Source organism: Acinonyx jubatus, chromosome C2 (assembly GCF_027475565.1).
Source record: "Acinonyx jubatus isolate Ajub_Pintada_27869175 chromosome C2, VMU_Ajub_asm_v1.0, whole genome shotgun sequence".
NCBI lineage: Eukaryota > Metazoa > Chordata > Mammalia > Carnivora > Felidae > Acinonyx > Acinonyx jubatus.
Genome location: NC_069384.1, coordinates 87,332,796 through 87,359,153, shown reverse-complemented (window position 1 = coordinate 87,359,153; position 26,358 = coordinate 87,332,796). Strand labels below are relative to the sequence as shown.

At 37.6% G+C, this 26,358-nt stretch overlaps 1 long non-coding RNA gene across 5 annotated transcripts in view; it reads left to right on the top strand.

The window, feature by feature from the left end:
* The window catches only part of LOC113599874 (uncharacterized), a 186,400-nt gene that overhangs the window by 22,139 nt on the left and 137,903 nt on the right, over positions 1 to 26,358 (top strand). For 3 of the 5 annotated variants that reach the window (XR_008297796.1, XR_008297794.1, XR_008297793.1), the window contains 2 exons: positions 2,104 to 2,284; positions 20,069 to 20,154. This is a non-coding gene — a long non-coding RNA (uncharacterized LOC113599874). Of the gene's footprint in view, positions 1 to 2,103; positions 2,285 to 14,297; positions 17,638 to 20,068; positions 20,155 to 26,358 lie in introns of those variants that run through there. The other 2 variants (XR_008297797.1, XR_008297795.1) reach the window with 2 other exon arrangements.

The window sequence follows — 26,358 nt, the reverse complement described above, 5'->3', positions numbered from 1 at the left end:
TAATCTTTCAGAAAGAGACATTCCCCAGTCACTTAACCTAAGAATAGTACTGTGGTAATATGGAAGGACCGGTTGTTAGATAGTAAGAAACATAAGTGGATGAAGCATAAACAGCTGTGGTAGTATGACTATTCAACTAAATGCAAAATACAAAACTTTTGAACGTGGTGTTTTATATAGTAGAAGAGTATGTACTAATAAGTCAGTTTCACAACTCCCATTCAGAAAAATAAAAATCAACAAAAGTAAGAGTGGGTAGGTCGTAATTTCTATGTGTCCTTGAGAAATAGAGAAATACAAGTTTAAAAATATTCTAGAGGTGTTATCACTGGTAAAACTAAGAACAAAAAAATAACTTCACACAACTACTATGAAATAAAACAAAAAATAGACTTTTGCAAAAATAAAAACCAACTGACGTATATGGCAGCACACAAAAATAGATGGTATAAAACAAGTTAAGAGATAGAGTATCATTTCATAACAGTTATAAAGGTTAAAAAAAGGTTTTCTGTGTTACTTACAACAGATGTCTGTAAGAAGACAAACCAGGTATATACCATAATATCAGGAATAAAAAGAAGAGATTCAGCTATTGACATCAGACAAAATATCCAAATAAAAAAGTTAATGAAGATTAGATGCTTTTTACATTAATAACCTTTTTTACCCTAAATAAGAATAAAAATTTCTAGTATCATATACAGACATCAAAAAATGGTGATTAATACAAAGAGATAATAATTAATGGTAGGGGAAATATAAATGGCTAATAAAAATATCAAAACTCTTCTTCCTCACTGAGATTCAAAGGAATGCAAACCAAAATAACAAGATATTGTTTTTACCCTTAGGTTGCAAAATCTAATGTAATCGTGATACTCAATATTTTGAGGATTCCATGGAAAGGTATTCTGATATATGTACATTGAATCAAAGTCTGGAAAGCAGTTAAATAATACACACAGAGACATTTTATATAGTCATTTTACTCCCAATTATACTGAATGAATGAATGCTAAAGCAAAAATCTAAAAAAAGTAACATATTTATATGTAATGATGTTCATCACACTTCACAAGTCTAAAATTGGAAACAAGTACCACTGAAGAAGAAAAACACTAAATATATTACATATAATTTAGTAACTACATATTATAAAAGTTAATATAATTTAATAGCAATATAATATCACATATATATGATATCATGATTTATATATGATGTGATATAATATAGTTATTAAGAGATGTTTTTGAAGCATTGTTGCATTGAAAAATATTTGTGATTTAATGCTGAGGTTCATAAAGAAAATATGCCTAAAAGGTATAATTACAAGTAAAATTATAGGTTGTTTCTGCTTTCTATGACCTTTATGTATGTTATCAATTTCCTATTTCCAACATGTATTATTTTAATAAAGAGAAAGCAAGATGTCAATAATTGAAAGAAAAAAAATTGCTTTTCTTCCACTTACAATTTCTTCCATTTTTAGGTGTTCTTGAGCATTGTGGTGGTTTTATAATCAAATCTCTAGCTCTTTCACTCCCTGAGATGTAAGTTTTCTGAGACTGGAGGATTAAAATGGCTCTATATTTTCACACTACCTCCTTGCCTATCTTGGTTTTCAATTTCCTCCTAACTACGTTTGCTCTCCTCTTGCCACTTTGGAGATCATTTCCTGGTTGAAGAAGATGAAAACTAAATAGGAGTTGGTTGATTAGTCTTGTTTGCTTTTTGTCGTCTGTTAGCGTTGTGTGTGCCATCTGTTACCAGCAGATTGCCTTCCTTCATCTCCTTCTTGCACAGAACTTAGCAAAAAGGAAAACAGTCCACCATTTTGTCTTCAGAAAGTTTTTCCAAAGTTGAACTCACTTTGCTTATTCAACCTTCTTAGAGATCTAAACTGTTCTTCCGATTTAATATTTAGTTTTATGTCCCTTCCTTCTCTTTAAAAATTCTTATTTTGCTTTAAAATGTGACCTCATCAAAGAGTATCCTTTGCAACTGCAGAAGCTTTATATCTGTGGCCCTTGAAACCAGGTCAGTCCACTTGCTAACTGCTTTTCTCTTTTTGGATACCTTCTCCTTCTTTGCCAACAGCTTCGGGTGTTACACTCTTTTCCTTGACTCAGCGTTGACCATGGTTCACAAACTCAAAACCTGCAGTGACCAGCTGGTAAAAGGTGAAGAATTGGAGAGCCCAGGGGCCCACCTACAAAGAGGGCAGCAATTACTCATCTATCTTCAACTGATCTCCACAATGGACTGATGACTCACTGTGGTAAAATCCTCTGATTTTTAAAAAGATGTTGAAAATGTAAGTGTGTGCGTGTGTGTTTGTGTGTGTGAGAGAGAGAAAAAGAACTAGAGTGAGAGAGAGATCTCCAGAATTTTTATTGTAAGACATTAATAAAATTTTTATTCAGGTCAATATCCCAATGCAAATCACAAATAACAAAACTTGGTGAGATGAATTCAGTCTGAGACCTCTAGTTTTCATTCTTTTTTCTATATCCACTTTCATTTCTCAAGCTTCTCCAAAGAAGCAGAACCAGTAGTATGTCTAGAAAAAAAATAAGGAATTGGCCCACATAATTATGGAAGCTGAGAGGTCCACCAATCTGCCATCTGCAAACTGGCGACCCAGAAAAGAAAGCGGTAGTAATTCAGTGCAAGTACAAATCCCTGAGAACCAGAGGATTCACTGGTGAAAATTCCAATATGAGGAGAACTGGAGAAGATCAGATGAGATGTCCCAGCTAAGCAGTGAGACAAGAAAGAGAGTGAATTCCTCCATTCTCCGCCTTGCCTTTTGTTTCATTCAAGCCCTGAGTCGATTGGATGGTGCTCACCCACATGGGGGAGGACAATCTACTTTGCAGACTCAACCAATAATCTAATCCAGAGATTCAAACAATAATCTGTTCAAATAATGGCTGAGGACACAATTTGATTGTGTTCAAACAATAATCTCATCCAGAATTACTCTCCATAGATATACCCAGAAACAATGTTTAATCTGGGTGCCTCAGAGCCAGTCAAATTGACACACAAAAGTAACCATCACACCTATAATTAGTTTATTTTTCCATTTCATCCCCTCTCAGGTTTGGCATTTGGATTTCAACTTTCTTAATAAGTATCTTCCATAGCTCTAAATCCTGCTGTCACCAACTTTATAAGGTAGATGTGTGTATGAGTGTGTCTTGTGTGTCTATGTGTGTCTGTGTTTGTGTGTGGTTACAGATGTGTGTGAAATAAAAGAATATTTTGCCTTTTGCTTGTTTCCCAGCAGAGTCCTCCACTGTCTCCTGGGATCTTTGTGTTTGTGTGTGTGTGTGTGTGTTTGAAGTTTATTTATTTATTTTGAGAGAGACAGAGACAGAGCGCAGTTGGAGAGGGAAGATAGAGGGAGAGAGAGAATCCCAAGCAGGCTCCATGTTGCCAGCACAGAACGCGCTATGAGGCTCAATCCCGGGAAGCTGTGAGATCATGACCTGAGCCAAAACCAAGAGTCCAAGAATCGGACACATAGCTGACTGAACCACCCAGGTGCCACAGTCTTGGGATCTTGGTGATCACATAGTAAGAATTTAATTTTATTGAATTTTAAAATCCCCATGATCGTCAGTCACACCATATGGCTGAGGACACAAAACAGGCTTTGAAAACATGAGGTCCCAGGTGTTCAGTCATCATGCGCCCTTTAGCTTCATCCCACTCTTTATATATATACACACACACACACACACACACACACTTTTATTTATTTTTGAGAGACATAGAGAGAGCACGAGTAGGGGAGGGGCAGAGAGACAGGGAGACACAGAATCCGAAGCAGGCTCCAGGCTCTGAGCTGCCAGCACAGAACCCACAAACCGTGAGATCGACACCTGAGTGGAAGTCAGACGGTCAACCGACTGAGCCACCCAGGCGCCCCTAGCTTCTTCCCACTCTTGTTACCTCCTCTGCTCCAGAGTCTTCATCTTTTAGCTTTATCCCATGCCTCTACCCTAACCTTGCACCTGAGACTTGTTGACTGAATTTGATTCCCTCATTTTGACATTTGGTCTCTCTCGAATAAGTGACTTTAAATAACCTTCTGATGCTTCCTTCTCTTGACTACTGCAGGTTACTATACTCACCCTGCTTCCAGGGGTGGGTGACCTGGATGGTGTCAGAAGTGAGTATCCTCTGACACTCAGTGACATGCGATTACCCCCTGACAACTTCATTACCCATCCTCTGTGCATTAGAGAATGCACCTTCTCTACAGATTTTTCAAAAGTAACTTTGGGGTGCTTGGGTGGCTCAGTTGGTTAAGCATCTGACTTCGGCTCAGGTCATGATCTTGCAGTTTGTGAGTTTGAGCCCCACGCGTTGGGCTCTGTGCTGACAGCTCCTGGAGCCTGCTTCGGATTCTGTGTCTCCATCCCTTTCTGTCCCTCCCCCACTTACACTCTGTCTCCCTCTCTCTCTCTGTCTCTCTCTCTGTCAAAAATAAATAAACATTAAAAAAATTAAAAGTAACTTCACTGAAATTCAAGCTACACATCAGTTAATATCATTACTATTACTATATACATTTATTACATATTTTTATTGTGCACTTTCCTGAATACTTTGCAAGTAGTAGTCATTCATTCAGTTGTCTCAACAACCCCACGAAATCAACTACTTTGATCATTCCTATTTGCAAAAGAGGAAACTGAGCCATAGAGTGATTAAGGACATGCTTAAATCTATCCAGCTAGTGTTAGAGGTAGAATTTAAACCCAGCAAGTTGAGCTTTAGAGGTATACCCTTAATAACTGCACAGTATTATTTTTCTTTAACATTGTTATGAACTTAAAGATGACATAATCATTTTTCTCCCCAGGTTCCCACAAGTTCTCATTTTTGATCAGAATTAGGTGCCAATAGCAAGTCCTCTCATTCTGCCTTTATTCCTTTGCCTTTGAGCCACGAAGCTATCAGCAGGGCATGTCGAGAACTTTTTGATACTCTACCTCTAACAAAATAAGGCTTCCAGCAGCTGTATTGATAGTTGAAGCTACTTTATCTTCCTCAGCACCAGTTTTGTGATTTATTGATCAATTACTTTTTATGTCTAAGCTCTGAAGTGTGCTTCTAAAATAGCATCGATACCTTCCCCCCCCCCCATTTTTAGCCAGATCATACACTTTCACTTCATAAATTGTAAATTTCTATCTAGGTTAATACTGTGTTTACACATAATGCTATTTCCCTTACCCTGTACCTCTAAGTGTCTCTGACTGACCTCATATGCTCACTTGGGACTTAAATGAACATTTCTTTCTCTGTGATCTGGAAACCTTCATCTCTGGGTCCACCGTGAATCCTAAGCTGCAAATAAACATGCGCAAGTGGCACCTAGCCATCTCCACCCTTGGGCACCTCAATTATGACATGTTCATGCCTGAACTCATAGTGTCTCCTCATTACTACTCCTTCTTTTATCCAAGTTTACTATCTACCCAATTGTCCCAACTAGAAATATAGGCCCCACTTCTCTGGTCACCTTCACAAGAAAACACGTTACAATGGTTGTTGGTAATCATCACACCCATTTCACTTGTCACACTCTGTTCTTTGCTCAGATGGGCTTCTGGCCCCACCACTGAAACTGATACTACACCAGCGAGTGTCACCCACCACTGGCTGGAGAATCCAATGGTCGTTTTCCTGCCCTTACTGCGCTGTGCCTCCTGGGTACATTTGGTGCAGTCATTCACTTCTTCTCTTCTTGGTTTTCATGAGGCCACCCTCTTCTGGATTTCTAATTCTCTTATTGGTCCCATGTTCTCGGGCTTTTCTCTGTCCTTTTTGTGTGAGCCTCTAAATACTGAAAGTTCCTGGGTTGCCCAGGTGGCTCAGTCTTTTAAGTGTCCGACTCGATTTTGGCTCAGGTCATGATCTCACAGTTCATGATTCCGGCCCCACAGTGGGCTCTGTGGTGACAATGTGGAGTCTGCTTGGGATGCTCTTGCTCCCTCTCTTTCTCTGCCCCTCCTTGGTAGGCATTCTCTCTCTCTCTCTTTCTCTCAAAATAAATAAATATTTTTTACATTGTTTCTGAAACTGAGCCCTTCCCTATATTTAGTGTTAATTGTTGCTGTACAAAACTACCACAAATTTAGTGACTTAAGATAGCAAACTTTATTATGTTACTACTCGGAAGTCTGACAGTTCTTCTTGGACTAAACTCAAGGTGCTGTCAGGGTTACGTTCCTTTCTGAATGCTGTTGCAGAAAACCATTTTCCTGTATTTTCCACTTTCTAGAGCTGCCCGCATTCTGGCTCACTGATGTCTTCCCCTATCTTTACAGCAGGCAATGTTAATCTATCACCAAACCCAAACCTGCTTACAGAGTCACATCTCCTACCGACTACACCCAAGAAAAGTTCTCCACCTGGAAGGCCTCTTGTAATTATGTTGGATTTACCTAGGTAATCAAGGAATATCTCTCCATCTCAAGGTCTTTAATTTACTCACATCTGCAAAGTTCCCTCGTGTCATGTAAGGTAACACATTCTCAGTTTCTGTGGATTAGGACTTGCAAATGTTTCGGGGCCTGTTTTTCTGCCTATGACATTAGCCTCCTTCACTTTCCTCTATGGAGGAGATCTTTTGAATCCCACAGTTTCAAATGCCATCTGTGTGAGGATGACACCCACCTAAATCTCCAGTCCTGATGTTACCAAAATTTCAACATACATGTCTAAATACTTACTTAATTTACACTCTTCACAATCTTTCTTCCCCAAATCTTCATTATTTCCACAAATGGCACCATCACACCCCCAGAAGATGAAGAACTAAATTCAGTGGCCATGCCTAGATTCTTTCTTTCTTTTATCCCCAAATGTAAGTGTCAGAAGCCCTCTAATACATACCCTAACTTATCTAATTCACCATCTCTTCTTCTGCTACCCTCGACCAAGCCACAGTGTCCATAGCCTCCTAAGTCCACGTGCTACTTCTCTCTTGATCCCCTTACATTCATCTAACATTAAAAAAAAAACAACCTCAAAAGAACCACAGTAAAAAAAAAAAAAAAAAAAAATCCCTCAAAAGAACCACAGTAAAAAAAAAAAAAAAAAAAAACCCACAGTGAGATTTTAAAATAGTCAATTGGGTTATGTTATATCCCTGTTTAACACCCACCAGGGGCTTCTTTTTACATTTAGAAGAGGTATGCTCTCCAGCTCCTCATGAACTACCACTTTGACTTCATCTTCTACCATTCTTTTTCCCTTTCACTAAGTTTCAGCCTGACCACTAGCCTTTAGTCTGTTCCGGGAACATGCCAAACGTGTTTGCAGCCTCAAGACCTCTCTCTGTTGTCTGGAACCCTCATGCTCGGATCCTCAGATTGTTGGTTGACTGTCATCACCAGGAGTTGGCCCCAGGCCTTTTCCGGCCACATCATCCAATGTCAATTTCTCCACTTCTACTCCCCTTCTCTATCCCCTGACTCCCTTCAGATTCCTTCCTAGTACTAATCACTATCTAAAATTATCTTGTTTATTTATGTTAACTTCACCAGAATGAAATTTACATAGAATGAAATGCACATATTCTTTGTACACAGTATGATAAGCCTTTTCATCACCCCAGAGAGCTCACAAATGCTCCTTGGCAGTCAAGTTCCCCTGCTCACCCTAGGTAGCCTCTGATCTGATCTCCTATAGCCACCGATCTCATCAGTTTTCCTCTTCCAGAGCATCTCCGTCAAGTAGATATGTAATCACTTAGGTAATTTAAAAATTTCTAGAAGCTTGTATAGCTTTGTCTTAGAACTCCGTACAACTTTACATAATTCTACAATGTCTGTCTCCTTTTGCTCAGTATGATGTGTTGGAATTTCATCCTGGTTGTATCAGTAGTTCATTTCTCTTCCATTGGTGAGTAGTATTTGATTTTATGAAAATACCGTTTTTTTAAATCCATTCTTCCATGGTTGTGGCATTATTTCCAGATTTTAGCTGTTTTGAGAAAAGCTATGAACCTTCCTGCACAAGTCTTTTTAGACATATGTTTTTATTTCTTTTAGGTGATGCAGTAAGTTAGTATTTAACTTTGCCAGAAACTGCCCAGTTGCTTCCCAAAGTGTTTGCACCATTATATCCTATCTTTATATAAGAGTTCTACTTGCTCCACATCCTCACTAATACTTGGTATTTTGGTCTTTTTTATTTTAGCCATCCTGGTTGTATCTTATAGGGCAGGGGTTTTTATTTGTGTTTTACGGATGCCTAATGATGTTGAATATTTTTTCAAGTGCTACTGGTCATCTGTATATCTTCCTTTGTGGCAGAATCTTCCCTTTTAAAACACTGAGTTTTTTTTTTTTTTAATTATGGAATTGTAAGGCTTTCTTACATATTATGCAAAGGAGTCTTTGTCATACAGACATGTTGCAAATATTTTCTCCCTTACTGTTGCTTGGTTCTTAATTTTCTTAATAATGTCCTTTGAAAAACAGAAGATTTTGATTGTGGTGAAGTTTAGTTTACATTTTTTTTCTTTTATAGTTACTGTTTTTTGTGTCCTCTCTACAAAATGTGTGCCTACTCACGGTATCAAAGAGTTTCTCCAATGTTTTCTTCTAGTAATTTTATAATTGTAGCTTTTATGTTTATAGTAGCTTCTTAAAGCACTCTGGTAATCTTTTTTTTTTCCTCTCTCTTATTCTCCTCTCTTCTTTTAGTCCATTCTTTGCTGTCATTACTCTCTCATCTATTCACATAAAAGTTAGAGCAGTCTGTCCAATCTCAGTTTCTGACCTTATTTCTCTTCTTCTCTAAAGCCAGTGAACAAAATAAAGGTTAGTAGTGACAAACCCTGAAAATGATGTTTCCCCTATTGAAAAGCAGAAGACGGAATGGCAGGAGGGGAGGGTTATATATGCTTCTGTTTTTTTTTTCTTTTACCTCTTTCATGCAAGATATTACAAGTCCATTTCAGAAAGAGTAGTGGTTAGACTGCAGCAGGCACAGAAAGGTGTGAGCAGATGGTGAAAAGCTTGTTGATGAAAGAAGGGGATATAGACCAGAGCAGAAGAGACATTTACCCCAGCTTATGACCAATAACCCCAAGAAAGAAGGAGAGAAGTTCTCTTCAGAAACATACTCTATATTATTTGTAGCTTGTTTTTATATACAATTCATTTTGCCCATGGCCAAGGCAGACCAACCTGATGAGCTAAAAAAAAAAAAAAAAAAAAAAAAGGAAAAAAAAAGAAAAAAAGAAAAGAAAAGCAATATCATAATGACGGTATGGGTCTCTTTTGTTCTATCTTCCTTTTTTTTAAGGTTTATTTGTTTATTTTGAGGGGGTAGGGAAGGGGCAGGGAGAGAGAGAATTTTAATCAGGCTCCATGTTGTCAGAGCAGAGCCTGACGTGGGGCTCAATGTAGGGCTTGATCCCATGAACTGTGAGATCATGACCTGAACTGAAATCAAGAGTCAGGCGCTTAACCCACTGAGCCACCCAGGTGCCCGTTTTACCTTCTTGTTTGACAGGATCTCCATCTACCCTCCAACCCTCTCCATTTATCTTGTAGGACCCCTAGAAGTCACTTCATTCCTTGGGTTCACAGGCCCAGTTCTCAGGAACATACTGTTTTCCTCTTCTGCTATGCTAGCTCTGCCTTTGTTACGTGATGTCTGTTGCCTTTGGATCCCTTTGAAACTGCTACCATTATTATTCACACCACTTTCCACTGTGACTTGCCAAAATAATGCTGTGCCAACACCATGTTGTTCAGAAGCTGTTCCACTCTGCCAAAAAAATATTGCTGTGCAACTGATGCATCAGTGCTCCTGATGTAGCAAGATCAGCCAGCATTTTCTGCTAGACAAGGAAGAACTCCACTTCCTAGCCTGGGTGTCACATTTCTGTATATGGGTTCTAAAACAACTCCTCCTATACTGCCTGTGAAGGAAACAGTTTTTTTTTTTCCATTGGACTTGCAGATTTTACTCCCAAGACAGAACTCCTTCACTCAGAATTTGTAGATCATCATTTTTTGTTGTTGTTGGTTTTGTTTTGTTTTGTTTTTATTCCTGATATTCCAGGTTGGGAGAATAAGCTGAGGGACAGATGATGTCCTGTATTCATAATTATTCTTCCAGAATATGGCACTGTGAATGAACCACATGCATGTGTCTCAGTCTGTCTTTCTTTACAAAGAGTTCTTTAACAGAAAGCAAAGGGCTCATACTCCTACCCCTTTCCATTCATAGCTAGTCTAGCTCATATCTAAACTGTTTAAAAAGCTGCATGCAATTCTCATTCTACCATGTGGGATCAGTTGCTATCACTTAATTAATCCCTTTTATTTTCTTGTAAAGTACTGAGTAAGCAGATGATTTATGGTACTGTTTTGAGTAGATACTTGGATCAGATGAACTCTACGTGACAACTGTAGACAATATTCTGTTTTTACTAGGAAAATGGTACCTACTAAAGAATAATGCTATCATCTTTTTCTTTCCTTTCTTCTTACATTTTTTTTCTTTTCTGAATAAGTTGTTTGTGGAATGCAGCAGAATTCCACATTAGCCTTGTCAGCCATATGAATGGTTAACATGGTTGCCGTCAATATGGAGTCATCTACCACCCTGTGAGTTGCATTTTCCTTGGTTGGTGATGGATAACACCCATATGCTCCAATCTGTGGGTCATCACTATTGTCTTTGGTGATGCTGAAGGAAGTCAGTGTTTCTTTTGAGGTTGAACACCACCCCCTATGTTATGTTTCTTAATCTCTTTTTTTGTTATCAATTTTCCCTTCCTGCACCACTGCCCCACCCCACCAGGAGCCTTTTTAGGATTTTTTTCCTAACCACTTCCTTCATCCCCTGTGGTATTTTAATACCTTTCATCTATTTATGCACCATGGCCCTCCAACCATTGTGATAACTAAGGTTTTTTTCAGCTCCTCCTAAGATTCAATCTTTACTGTTGTGGCAATCAGTATCAATCCCTATGTAGAATGCATGTTCTGGGGAAATAAAGTATGGCATGGTTGCTGGACAACTCTGATAGTGCTATCTTTTTCTTTTCCTTCTCTTCTCTTCTTCTCTTCTCCTCTTCTCTTCTCTTCTCTTCTCTCTTCTCTTCTTTCTCTTCTCTTCTCCCCTCCTCTCCTCTCCTCTCCTCCCCTCCCTACCCCTCTCCTCTCCTCTCCTCTCCTCCCCTCCCCACCCCTCCTCTCCTCTCCTCTCCTCTCCTCTCCTCTCCTCTCCTCTCCTCCCTTCTCCTCTCCTCTCTCTTCCTTTCCTTTCCTTTCCTTTCCTTTCCTTTCCTTTCCTTTCCTGGAGGGAGGCAGTTTGGTAGAATAGAAGGATTAGAGACTTGGGAGTCAGAGAAGTGGAGTCCTGGTTCTTCCATGACCAGCTACCCGGTATGATCTTAGGAAAACATCCCTGAACCTTATTTCATAAACAGTAAAGTATACTTTGTTCATAAGACTGTTTGGGGATTAAATTTTTAAATTTCTTCATGCAATTCCTCTCATATAAGCTTAATTCTCTGGTTATTATTTTAGTTTATATTGGTCAACTCATCAATTTATTGATTCCAATTACCTTCTATCTTCTTCTCTCATATTCTTCCTGAATTATTTCATGCACTCTCTCTTATATTTATCTCCATTAAATGCTGCAACTTTTGCAGACATTTTTGAAATGTGTTAATTTTCCCTTCTGGATGGAAAAAACAGTTTATATTTATGACTCTCCCAACCCAGATCACATCTGATAGGAAACAAACAGAACATAGGTAAGTTAAGGAAACAGTTCCAAAGGTGTTCATATTTCCTGGGCCTCAAATTGAAAAATCCCTTTTTGGGTTTCCATTAGAAATTTTGGAGCCTGCTCAGTAAACTATAACTGTATAGTTATAGTATATTTTTTCAATATACTATTTTTCAACATAGTATATTTTTCAATATACTACTTCAAATAACTATTTGAAGTAACTATTCACCAGAGGTTCTTGGGAACTTTCTTTTAAACCTTAAGCCTTCTTAATCCTTGCTACTCAGACTGTGATTCCCAGACCATCAGCTCCAATATCCCCTGGGAATTTGGTAGAAATGTAGAGTCTCAAGTCATACCCAAGAACTACTGAATCAGGATCTTCATTTCAATAAGATCCCTAGCTGATCGGTATGCACAGTGAAGTTTGAGAAATGTTTTGCATAATCACTTTTCTTCCTCCAACTGCATCCAATGACTGTTAATCTTTCAATAACACATAATTAACACTATTTGCAAATATTTTTATTACCTGTTCATACCTATTAACACTATTAACTAAGTACTAAGCCCAGCCTTCTTCAGTAAACATAGTATTACTTGATGACCACACCCATGGCATAATCCTAAACTTTAGTATGTTTATGACTCACATGGAAAGTCTGCCAAAAATGCAGGAGACTACTCATGGAGACTAGGATTCATTCGTTCTGAGATGATATCCAAGAATCTGCATTTTCTGCAATCACTGGTTTTCCTTATGTAAGTGGTCCATGGTCCATAGTTTATGAAAATTGGTATTACACTATAACATTAAAAAACTCATACTTTATTATCCCTTTAATCACATCACTTCATAAGAATGTCTTGTCACCAAGGACTATACATTAAGTATGCAGAGAGTCCAGGCAACATACACAAAACCAGCCTTTGTGGAACATCTACTGGTCTCTGACGTTCTTCTCATCCTCTGTGTTTGATGTTCTAAATCTGCTCTGGAAAAGAACAAGTGAGAATGGCTGTTGCAAAAAATGTATTGCAGTGTATTATGGTAATGAAGGGGGACAATTTCCATTTTTCATTCCCTCTTTAGTCAATGAGCGCTGCAAGGATCACTAACATTTATTATGTATTTGTAACTCTTTTTACAGGTGTGAGGAAAAGAAGGGGGGAAAGGTTTAAAAAATTTTTTTTTAACATTTATTTATTTTTGAGAGACAGAGAGAGGCAGAGCATGAGCAGGGGAGGGGGAGAGAGAGACACACACACACACACACACACACAGAATCCGAAGGAGGCTCCAGGCTCTAAGCTGTTTGTTAACACAGAGCCCATTGTGGGGCCCGAACTCACGAACCACAAGACTATGACCTGAGCCGAAGTCTGACGCTTAACCGAGTGAGCCAACTAGGTGCCCCAGGGGGGAAAGGTTTTTTGAAAAAGCAGGTGCATCACAATGTTTTGAGAAGAATTTTAAAGTAATTACCAACCTAGCAATATATAATATTTTGCATATGTTGGGCACTAAATAGTTAATTCACAGCCATAGCATCCTGCTTATTCTTTCCACTAGAATTAAGGTAATAGGTAAAATGCATCAGAATTCTTTCAGAAGTTGATGTACAAAGAAAACACATTAATAGAAGCACGATTCATAATTTTAAAGATAGCAGATAATCTTTCCCATTTAGCTTGAGAAATGGATGCTGAATAATCATCACCTTACGCAAGTCTCCTTCTGAAAGACTAAATGTAATTAACAGTGGCTCTTACTTGGAGATAGAAATAGAAATATAACAGCAAAGGTTTGAAGCATGTATTATATGGAAGGATTAAATGATCCTTTATATATTCAATACTACATAAAAGACTTTTATGTTGAATAGGTGAGCCCATCAGGTAAGAGATCTTAGTCGATGGGGATATTTGACATTGAACCGTATTGGAATTACCTCTTGGGGTCAGATATTGCAAAATTTGACTTAAGATTTAGAGCTACCTTTGGGGATTCTTACATAACATCTTCTTTAGTACTAGACTTATTCCAAAATTATGGAAATAAGATTGACTTTTGAGTATCAATCTAACTATCTACCTGCCTATCTATCTGGAGGAAATGAGTGTACTTAAAGTCCCTTACCCATTTAAATCCAATTTGATTCACAAAATTCTATGGAGTCATTTCTGGAAGCTATTTTGAAGGTAATGTGGTAGCAAATAATGAAGATATTATGAAACCACAGGAAATAGAATAAGACAGAGTAAAAGAGCTGGGGGTCAGGAGGAAGCAGATGGGCTATTTAAGGACAAATCTAGGAAGACTATAAGCCCTGAGAAGGTATTTGTTCCAGCATTAGTTGTTAATCAAAAGCATGTTAAAAATGTCTTCTTAATCATCCCTTTCCTATGACCTATTCTCTTCAGGAAAACTTGCTTACTTTTTCTACAAAGGGATGGTTATAAAAAGTAAGTTTATTGGCAATACATCCAAGCCACTACAACTGGTTTTCCTTAATCCTTGAAATGTGGTTGGTAAAAATCAAGTAGACTTGAGGAAATGATTAGATTGACCATTTCCTTAGGTACAACTTTATTATAAATTTTGGATCAGCTTTAAAGGGATTAGATTTATTTTGGCTAAGCAGCAAGACAGTGTTTTTTGTTTGTTTGCTTGTTTGTTTTATTTTTTTCTTTCCCCAGTGTACATGTTTTTCCTTGTCCACATCTTTCCCACACAGAACAATTACTCATATCAGCCTTTTGGATTCTCAAGAAATTCTGATGTATACCTTCCAAGCAACTCCTTAAGGCCTAACAGTGGGGAATGTAACATTGAGTTTTTTCACTGCCTCCCAGCTGCCCTTGTACCCCAGGTATCACAGATTCCTAATGGACCCAAGTAGACTGTGCTGACCCAGCTTCATTCAAACTGTGGGGATGAGAAATCTCCATGATCACCCCATGATCAATCCAATTACAGATATGAACATCAGCTGGATCAATGCAGATGCTAAAGCAAACTTTTTTTTTTTTTTGAAACATATAGGTTAGGCGTGGATTTAAGGAAGCCTGGATATGAGAATTTAAAGTTGGGTTTTTAGTTAGATCAGGTTTGTTTAGAAGGTTCTTAGAATTAGAGTGATCTACTGAATGAATTTAAAAATAAAAGTAGGATAAGATTGGATACTATACAAAAAGAAACAGAGCAGTGAGACTGAGATTCAGAGAAACTAGAACACTTTGTTGTCACACGGGAAGCAACTTTGCAAAAATAGTTTCTCCTACAGTTACTGGCATTTTTTCAAAATCAGAGGCAAAGTGTTCTTTGGATTTTAAGACAAAGGGTTGTTTAGGGTTAAGGTTGCAGTGAGTCCTTTGGGAAATAGGAAAACTTACCTTTACAAATGAGAAAAGATGGCTCTGTGATATCTAGATATCCATCTGTAGTTAGGTATTGGTTTGCTATAGGGAATACTTTAAGACAGAGACATTTTGAAATGAGCAGTGGTTCAATCTAAGGTATGGGACCTACAGGTGAAGGTGAAGTAACAATTTGGAAGAGATAAAAGAGAAGCCATACTAAGATCAGTAAAAGCAACTGAAACTGTAGAAGAGCCCATGGGTTATAAAGAAATTAAAAATGAGAAACCTATTACAAGTTAAGTGCATTGCTAGGCTATACAGCTCTACTAGGTATACGAAAGCTATTAAATGCATGGGGAAATTTTATGTAATATGGAAATATTGCATGCTATGATTTAAATCTAATATTACCCCCCATATTCAATTGGTAGTTTTCTGCAGGAAAGATCAGCAGTAAATGGTTAACCCCTTAGTCCTCAGCAAGCTGGAGCCATTGACAAAAAATAGGTGGGTACCTTTCATGAAAATTAAGGAACTAGGAACCCCAGAATAACAAACATAAGCCTCATCAATAAGGACCCCTCTAATAAGATAGGAAGCATACTCTATTCATTTTTACTATGTTTGGTGCCTAGTGCAATGCATGGCACATAGTTTTGTTTTGTTTTGTTTCAGTTTGGCAATGTTTTTTGTGTGTGTATACCCTTGGATGGATCAGAATATGTTTTTTTTTTATTTGTTAATGCTAAACTAAAATCTTAGCACAATATCCTTTCAAACATTCTTTGTGTTCTTCTTCTTCCCCCCAGCCCCCCCCCAAATCTAAAATGGGAAAAACATAAATAAAAGAAAAAGAAAAAAAATTACAGTAACAAATAAAAAGATGAGAGAAACCCCAAATAAGAATAAGTGCCTGAAAAGGAAAAAAAAGCCATTGGAATAATAGCAGGAACATTACATACCTAATTAAACATATTTAAAATTGGAGCAATGGGTTAAATTGCAACATTGATGTTAGGCAAAAGGAATTCATTTGCATGCAGAGATTGGAGTTGTCATCAATGGCTGTTGTAGTTTTAGTAAGTCTTTAAATTTCCATCTTTTCCCTTTGTACTTTTCCATTACGCACAGCACATCATAACCAGATCAGTGGGGCAGCCAAGAGAGCAGAATTTATATTTCAAAATGAAAGTTGATAGTTAATAGTCTAGCAGCATAATGAGCCACATTTCTGGTCGAGAGTCCAAGCTTATACAGATTGTTCAAGTCTAAACAGGGACCCTCCCAAGCCTGATGATTTCCTTAGTAATCCCAGATGGTCGATGTGAGGCCCTGTAAAGCAATCCTAGCTATCACTGCTGCTGGGAACAAGAGGAGGCAGCCATGTAGGGTTGCCTCTGGGGGTAGTGAGGGAGGCACTGTAACCCCAATTTAATTTTCAACATGATTCCACTCATGGAGGAGTTGGGTACATTTAAATCACCTTTTCCTCTTATTAACAGTGGTAAGCCAAATCCATGTTTTAAAACTAAATATTTTGCCTTAGCAGTTTGTGTGTTCTTGAGCAATGCATGATCTAGAGAAGAGAAATATAGTAGTTGAGGGGTGAAATTCCTTGTAATGACAATAGCTTATGTTTATTAGGTGCTTTCTGTGAGCAAGGCATTAGGTAAAGCCCCTTTCATGTATTATGCCACTTAATCCTAACAAAATCCTAATGAGTTAAATACCATTCTAATCCTCATATTAATGATAAAGAAACTGAGGTTTATAAAGGTTAAATAACTTGCTCAAGTGGCACAGCAGAGATCTGAACCCAAATCTTGTCTGATGCCAAATCCCATGCTTTTTACCATAGTGTATGGGCTTTTCTCTGAAATTTAAAGGAGCAAGAGAGACCTAAAAGTTGTCACTAGGATCTCCTTAGGCAATACTTTAATGCCTTGGGTTAATATACCATGATTCTTATAGAACTCAGTGAAGCTAAGACTCATTTTGTAGAATCCCTTCTGTTACCATATGGGAAGGAAGAGATCCAGAATGAGTGCTCTTCAATGGTAATGATTGTCCTGGCCTTTCAGCACTTCACCCACATTGTCAGGCTCAAGTCAGATGTCATTTTCTTTGAGGAAACTTCCAGAAACACCGTCACCTGTAGTCAGTTGTAAGCACTCTTTCTTTCCCACACAGCCCCACCACACCTTGTGCATATCATCTCTTCTTTACTATCTCTACAGATTTCTGGAGGGCAACATCTACATCCCATTTTGCAGCTTAATTTCCAGAGCACAGTGCCAGTCTCAGGAGAGATTGTCCAATTGAGCTAAATCTATTGAAGACATTCTGCTTCTATTTTCACATATTTAGATGTTTTTATTTTCAATTTTAAAATGCCTAAGAAATGAGAGGAAAGAGCAAAGGCCAAGGTAATGGATCAATTTGTATAAAATACCTTGAGCCCTGACCAGGTCCCTTACCCAGGTAAGCCATTCGTCACGTGGTTCCCAGGTGCGAGTACTCCAAAGATTATGTTCAAATTCACAGTAGGGTGGAGGAATATCAGAGGCATAAGGTTTGCTGCAGCTGATGGGCCTGCACCTCATCTATCATATCAATTCATTTAATTAATTAATTAAATTAACTCAAGCAGTCATTTAAGATATATCATGTGTATATTGAACAACATACAGGATAGAGATCAGAAGACTGAGGTGGTTTTTAGAGACGGGAATTACAAAGATAAATATGATGGCAATATCTCTGTTTTCAAAGTCTCGATTTTCTATTAGAGAAAACATGCAGGATTCTGCTCTAAGAGTTTATTTTGTTCCATCACAAAAGCAATTTTTATTTATATAACACTTGACAGTTTACAAAGTACTATCACACTCATTTATTGTTTCATTTTGTTTTAAAGCTAGGTCCCCAACCAGCATCCTGCTGATGGTGAAAACCAAACATACTTTGTTATTTTTTGCATCTAGTTCATGGAATTAGAGGCATCCAATGGAAAATCGTGGTAATTTAAGATCATGCTGATGGCATAGAGAAGAGGCTGATCTTTTGTTATAGACATTAAAGGTGCACTTCCTAGACTAGACTTCTATGCTGTGTTAAATTAGTCCCTGGGTCCATTTTTAGCTCTTAGCCTTAGGGAAAAAATAAAAATAAGCCCTACCTTAAAAAACACCAGCATTGAAACTACACCAACTCTTTCATGCTAGATCACAGCTTCTTATTGTGATGCTATCTTTCCATTGACCTGCTGTATTTCAGCCCATTCCTGCACTATTGTAGCCAACTGCCGTCAATAAAGTTAAGAAAATAAGGCAGAAGATTTGTATTGTTTGTTGTTTTTAAGAAAAGAAAAGCAGAAGACAAATAGCTTTGACAACCAGAAAAAAAGCTTTTACAGATAAATGGCATTTTTTAATTTTTATTTTTATGCATTATTTTTATTTTATTTATGTTAGAGAAAGAGAGAGAGAGGGAGAGAGAAAGGACAGGAGTGGGGTAGAGGGGCAGAGGAAAAAGAGAGAGTCTTAAGCAGGCTCCACGCTCAGCGTGGAGATGGATGTGAGCCTTGATCCCATGACCCTATGATTATGACCTAAGCTGAAATCAAGAGTCAGATGCTCAACCTACTGAGCCACCCAGGTGTCCTACATGCATTATTTTTTTGCATCATAAAAGGTGCCAGATAAGTTTCCCTCTGATAAAAGTCAATTGTATTTGAGGGAATGACACAAGGCTTCAAGGATCAGTTGAGTAAATTTTATTAAGGCCCAAAGGGGTAATAGGAGAATCACGTTTACCATCTTGGGACTAGCTACAACAGCCTCTCCCCAAGAAGAAAGCATGATGTAATTCATTGAACAAAGACAATAAAGGTAAGTTCCTCAACCAGTTGGACCCTGACAGGCTCATACCCCAGTGATAGCCCTGTCAGTGCAATCATATCCCACCTAATGATAATGCAGTCTTAAATTTAAGGATGGCTCCAGGCCCAGTCATTTCTCTTGTGAAATGACAATTTACTCGTCAATCTTGGGGAAAAAAAAGAAAGGTTTTAGAAGAAAACTAGAAAGTCAAGGCATATGCCTGCTCAACAGTGAGTATTCTCCTCCATAGTATAAATGTCCTGTCAATACAGTTAGCACCAAAATATTCCCCACTATCCAAGTCCTAGTAAAGAAGGAGAAATACTGACAAAAAAAAAGTGTTTCATTACCTTTCATTAAAACAGGGAAAGTTAAAAGTGAGGACCCAGGTTTTTGATCGGTTTGTTTTCTCTTTCCCAGACTAAGGAAATGAAAGAAACTGAAATGCTGTTATTTGAACAGATGAGTGGGCCTGTGTTTTCATCTTCTTAACATGGTCTTTTGCAGCTCAGTTTTTTAAATTGCGTTCAGATTCAAATTATCAATTTTTCTTAGTATGGTTCAAGCCTATGAACTCTTTATCTAGCCTTAGATCCTGAAGATTTTATCTTATTTTTTTTTCCTAAAAGTTTTACAGTTTAAGACTTTACATTTAAGTCCATGATTCATTGTGAGTTAATTTTTATACAAGGTTTGAGGCATTAGTGGGTTCTTTTGTTTTTGTTTTTGTTTTTTTGCATATAGATGTTCAATTTTTGTAATGTCATTTATTGAAAAGACCATGTTTCCTCCATTGAATTTTGTAACTTTGTAAGGCCATAACTTTTAACATCAAGAATACATAAATTGAGCTAAACTTCCTTATGCCTAAGCAGAGAAATAGTTCAAGCTTAGAGAGTACTAATTCTGTGCCTAGGCATTGTTCTCAGCTCTTTACTTATCTTTACTCACTTCACTGTCTCAACTCACAACTCACTTAATTGCCTTAAGAATTCTTTGAGGTAGATGTTACTATTGCTCCTATTTTACAGATCAGGAAAACTGAAACTTTGCCAGGTTAAATTATTTGCTCAAAATCATGAAGCTGGTAAAGTGGGAAGCCAGGATATGGATCCAGGTAATGAACCTCTGGAGATTGTGCTGTTAACCTTTGTGAGAACTGCATTATTGACAGTGTATCAGATGTTTAGGAAAATATTGAACATTTTGCCATTTTTCTCACTGTTATCCCAAGGTGTTTCAACTAATATAGGAAGGAAAGACTCTCCTCACTTTCCTCTTTTTAGGTTTCATGTGTTTGATGTTTTATTCATATCAAAACTAGCATGTCCATGAAAATACATCTTAAGAGTCAAAAAGGATCACATTATTTTCTAAATTTGGAGCCTGTTTCACAAGCTGAAGCTCTTAGTATTGACACCTTGACCTTTCTCTTACCTACCTGCCAACCAACCCTTCCCTATAGGATCTAAAAAAATAAATAAATACAAATAAATACAGGAATCTCCTGGGGAATCCCAGTGTTATTGCCCTTAGTAACAGAGCTTAGGTTGTTGACTAGAATCGACTCTTTTTCTTTTCTTTTCTCTTCTTTTCTCTTTCTTTCTTTCTCTCTCTTTCTTTTTTTAACATTTGTCCTTTTAAGTTTGCTTCCTGGCTCCTTAGGATAAACACAGCAAGTATTTATTTAAAAGAAGTCAATGCTAGCAATCCTGTCAGAGAAAAATGATAGAAAAATGGTAATTCAATATTCCCAAATGGTAAATATTTTGTTTCAAATAGAGGAAGGAGATGGAATTTTAAAATATAAACAACAGTGGATTATGCAAAAATTTATATCCTCAGTAAAAAACAAGGTATTTTGTTTTTTACTGTAAGGACATTTTAGAATCTTTATTTCAAAAAGCATTTCTGAAGTTGTGTAATCTCACACAGTGAAAGAGCCAGAAGTTCCTTCTCAAATGTAAAATCAAACTGAGTTGGGTTATAGGAAAGCTGTTAAACTGAGTTTGAAGAATTTCTCATTATTCTGTTTACCTATTCATGAAGTAACTTCTCATGTTTTTGTCTTAAGTGAGAAGCCCTGTCCTACAATAGGGTCTTGTGGTATTTTGCTTTATTAAGAACAAGAAATAGGATAAAATCCGTGTGGAATGATTTTGAAGTCCCAATATTAAAACTAGTTGGTGTAATCTTGAAGTCACAAGATGTTTTAAAGTTGTCATCCTGATTTTCAAATATGTTTCAAACTAGATTGCCAAGCCTTCTGAGATGTTTCTGTCACTAAAATTGGAGAGATTTGGCATGTTGTATATCTAAGAAGATTGTTTAGAAATTGCAGGGTACTATGTCTACAATTGGCGAAGCTGAAGGAGTTTGTGGATTATAAACCACATAATTAGGTTATTCTGAACTCTTGAATAAGTGATATAAAATATAGCACTTGGGGATCTTGAGCCTGCTTCCTGCTTGCTCCTCCTTTTCCCATCCCCACTCTCTGCAGCACTGTTAGTCCTTTTTTTCTTCTTTGTTCCTTTTCCCGCTTTACATATGTGTAAAATTTGTACCATATGTTAAAATAATGCTAATATTTAAAAAATAAAATAATGGTAATATTTAATTAAATTCTAGACTTATTTATATTTATACATAAGGAAAATTCTGAATTACAAGTCCATGTAATGTAAGGGTTCTTGGTGAAGCAGAAAGGTGGGATAAACATTGTATTTTATATATTAAAGGACTCCCAGACCTGTAAAGAAAGCAAAGTCAACATTGTTCTTGTTGGCTTAGACTATAGGAAATTTAGGGCATTAGGAAAAGGCTAGCTTTTTAAAAAAAAAATTTAGTTTCTCTCTGTTTTCCTTCTCTTCAGATAGAGAAGCTCGATATTACAGCAAGACATTTAACTGTGTAGGTCATTTGTGTTTTGAATTTCATTACGAAAATCAAAAAGGGCAAAAGTAAAATAGAGTGTAGTAAGTACATGGAATCATCAGTGTCTGAGATAGTGGTGAGACAACTTCAAGATAAAGAGTAAATCAGACAATTTCCCTTTTTTCTATAACCACATACAATTATGACCTTCCAAATGGCTTACTTGCTTTGGTAAAGTCTATTCTTTACAAGATCCCCTGAGTGATCCTTTTGAAATGTAAACCAGATCATGTCAACCCAAAACCCTCCAATGACTTTTCATCTCAGAGTAAAATCCAGAGTTCTGTCAATGACCTTACAAGGTCCTATGCAATTTGTATCTTCTGTTCCACTGACCTCCTTTCTCTTAGCATCTTCAAATTTGCTCATCCAGCTGCCTAAACTGCTTTCCCCCTAAGATGTTCCAATGGTTTCTTCTCTCATCTCCTTTGGGTCTTTGGTTAGTGACTCCTTTCTCAGGATATCTTCCTTGGCCACTTTACCCAGCCACTCTCCACCCTGACTCCTACTATTTCTTATTTCCATTGGCTTTATTTTTATCCTTAGCACTTTTAAAAATCTAACACTAGATACGCTACATGTTTATCTTGTCTTCCATTTGTTTGTTTTGTCTTTCTAGTTCCTACTAAAATTCAAAACTAAGTGTAGGAATCTCTATCTGATTAGTGAAGTAATGCATTTCAAACACACAAAACAAAATCTGACACGCAGTATGGTCTTAGTAGATATTTGTTGATAAATACTTACTGGATGAATAAGTCATCTGTAAACAGCAGCTGAAAGAAATCTGCCATTTTCCCCTTGATATTTATAAAGAACCATAGTCTGAGCAAAGCAGAACAAGCAAAGTCACTGGTTGGATACCTGAAATTTTTTTTTTCAATTTATTTATGTAGTTTCCTGCTTTGGTATATACTTATAGGAAAGGCCTGGTGAGACTTCCACAAGATGATGGTGTAGGAAATCCTGAATCACCTTCTTCTACAGGCATACCAAATCTATAATTGTTGATAGTTTTGGTTTTTTTTAAGAGCAAGAGAGTGTGTGTGTGAGTGGGGGCCAAAGGCAGAGGGAGAGGAAGAGAGATCATCTTAAGCAGGCTCCACACTCAGTGCAGAGCCTGATGCGGGGCTTGATCCCACCACCCTGGAATCAGGACCTGAGCCAAAATCAAGAGTCAGACACTCAACCGAGCCACCCAGGAACCCTGACATACCAGATCTGTAGCTAAGTATGGATTATTTCTCTATGGTAAAGATCTGAAATCTAGATGACTTCTCCACACAAAGGATATAAAAACCACATAGAGATGGCTGGGAGAGTCAGAGACATTCTCACCAAAAACCCTATGTCTGGTGCAGCAATACATAATAGTGAGGGATCTCACTTGTATTCACTTCTGGAAGAGAAAAGCATTGGTGCCCCACATCAGGCTCCTCAACCTTGGGGATTTGTACTGGAGAGAGAAGCCCCCAAAAGTCTGGCTTAGAAAATCAATTGGGCTGGTGTCTAAAGGATCCAAAATGCTATAGGAAACAGATTCTCTTTTTAGAGAGCTCATGTAGAATCTCATTTGCTCTGAGATTTGGTGAAAAAAATAGTAGTTTAAAAAACACCTAGACTGTATGTGAAAGAGATTTATTTGCTTATGTAAAAGCATCTGCTGGAGGGGTAGGAAACACTTGAAACTCTCCCTGGAGATGGAGGTGCTGGCAGAAGCCAATTTTGCACTCTCCACCTACACTGCTAGCACCCGTGGGTGAACTTGGATGTGAAATCCCCTCCCCCAACTGCCTTACTAAGACAGAAGAGGCAAGGAGATACAGCTCTATATGTCTGCCTTGCTGAAGCTGGGGAGCACTGTGGTTGCAGTACTCCACACTCCTTGACTGGGGTAGGTTGGGGTAGGCAAGTGTGAACAACCATTTTCTTGCTCCCGGCTAAAGCCAGTATGTGCACACAGACAAGGCACTCTCCCACTGCATTTCTGAAGTTCATGGGCATGGGCAATAAAGACATTTTCCTGCTGCTTTTCTGATGCTGGTGAGTATGCTCTCTCCCCTACAGTCTCCAACTGACTAGCTAAAGCTAACAGGCATGGACAGTCCACAAAGTGGATGCTCCTTGATTACCTGGTTCTGGTGGCCAAAAGGGGCTGGTGTTCCACAGGAATACAATAGTCAGAAAGATAGTTCTTGTCAGGCTACTACCACCGGGGCACTGCACAAATAAAAGACTGAAACCCAGTATTCCTGTGAAAAAGGCCTATTATCTTGGGGCTTTAACCTGAGGGACAAGCTTTAGACTCTCATGTCTCTATAGGCCAATAAGGCACTTCCAGGGAAAGGAAGGAGGGAGACATCATCCTTGTGCACCGCTTTGGCTTTAATATAGCCAATGAGACCTCCCAAAAAGGAGCTTATGCACTCATGTGGAGCCCCAATACTTCCAAATATCACTCAGGGAACATCTCTAGATCCCCTGGTCTGGAGGCCAGGAGGGATTACAATTGTAGCCCCACAGTACTGTATATATCACATACTTTAAAAGCTGCTTCCTGAGGGTCTGGCTTACAATAAGCCCAGAACTATATGTTAAATGAGATTTCTCTCTTTGGAACCTTGACAGATCTTGGCATGCCTTCAACAACTGGGACATATCAAGAATAAAACAGGCAGTTTCAACAATCACAAAGGTTTGAGAGATAACTAAGAGGGCAAGATTGAATGAAAAGTATCATTACCTACTCAAGGCCACTCCTTCAAGACTAAAAAAAGTAGCTGTTTGGCCTAACACACACAAACAAATACAAAGAGTCAAGCAAAATGAAGAAACAGAGAAATATGTTCCAAGTGAAAGAATAAAACAAACCTCAGAAAAGAAAAAAGATAAGTAATCTATCTTAGAATTCTAATAAAGATTTCAAAGTAATTGTCATAAAGATGGTCACTGAACTCAGGAAAAGAATGGATGAGCACAGTGAAAACTTCAATGGAGAGCTAAATTATTAGAAAGTACCAAACAAAAGTCACAGAGCCAAAGAATACAATACAATAAGTCAACTGAAAAATACACTAAAGGGGTTTAACAGCAAACTGGGTGAAACAGAAGTATAGATCAGCAAGCTGGAAGACTAAGCAGTGGAACTCATCCAGAGAAACAGAAAGAAAAAGAAACAAGAAAAATCTAAGGAACTTCTAGTCCAGTATTAACATTTGCACTTTAGGGGTCCCAGAAGGAGAAGAGTGAGAGATAGGGGCAGGGACCTTATTTGAAGAAAAAATGGCTGAAAACTTCCCTAACCCATGGAAGGAAACAGAAATATCCAGGTTCAGGAAGTGCAGAGAATTCCAATTAAGATGAGCCCAAAGAGATCCACACCAGGACACATTATAATTAAAATGTCAAAAGTTAGATAAAGAGAGAATTTTAAAAGCAGCAAGAGAAAACAAATTGCTGAATACAAAGGAAACTCCAGAAAGCAATCAGAAGATTTCTCAGTAGAAAATTTGCAGGCAAGGAGGAAGTAGGATGGCATATTAAAAATGTTGAAAAGAAAAGCATTCAGCTAAGAATACCTGACCTGGCAAGATTATCATTTAGAATTGAAGGAAAGATAAAGAGTTTTCCAGGCAAACAAAAGCTAAAGGAGTTCATCACTATTAAAGTAGCCTTATGAGAAATGTTAAAGAGACTTCTTTATGCTGAAAAGAAATAGCACCAATTAATGATAAGGAAACATGCAAAAGTAAAAATGTCACTCAAAAGGTAAATATATACTTAAGATAATGGTTTAATCACTTAAAAGCTACTAGGAAGTTTCAAAGACAAAAGTGGTAAAATGAACGAAAACTACAATAATTAGTTAAGGGATACATAAAATAAAAAGATGTAAAATGTGACTTCAAGAACCTAAAATGTAGTGGGAGATTAGTAAAATTGTAGAGTTTTGGAATGTGTTCAAATTTAAGTTGCTATAAACTTAAAATAGACTGTTCTATACATAGAGGGTGTTATATGTGAACCTCACAGTAACCACTAAGCAAAAACTTATAGTAAATACTCAGAAGAAAATGAGAAAGGAATTTAAATATAACAGTGAAAAAGGGCATCAAACCACAAGGGAACGGATAGAGAGAAGTAGAAAATAACAGAGAAGAACTACACAATTGGCCAGGAAACAAGTAACAAATGTCAGTAAGTGCATACCTATCAATAATTACTTTAAATATAAATGGACTAAATTCTCCAATCAAAAGAAATAAGATAGCTGAAGGAACTAAAATAAAAATAAAAAACTCCAAGATACATCTATATACTGCCTACAAGAGACTCACTTCAGAAGTAAGAACACACACAAAATAAAAGTAAAGGGATGAAAAGA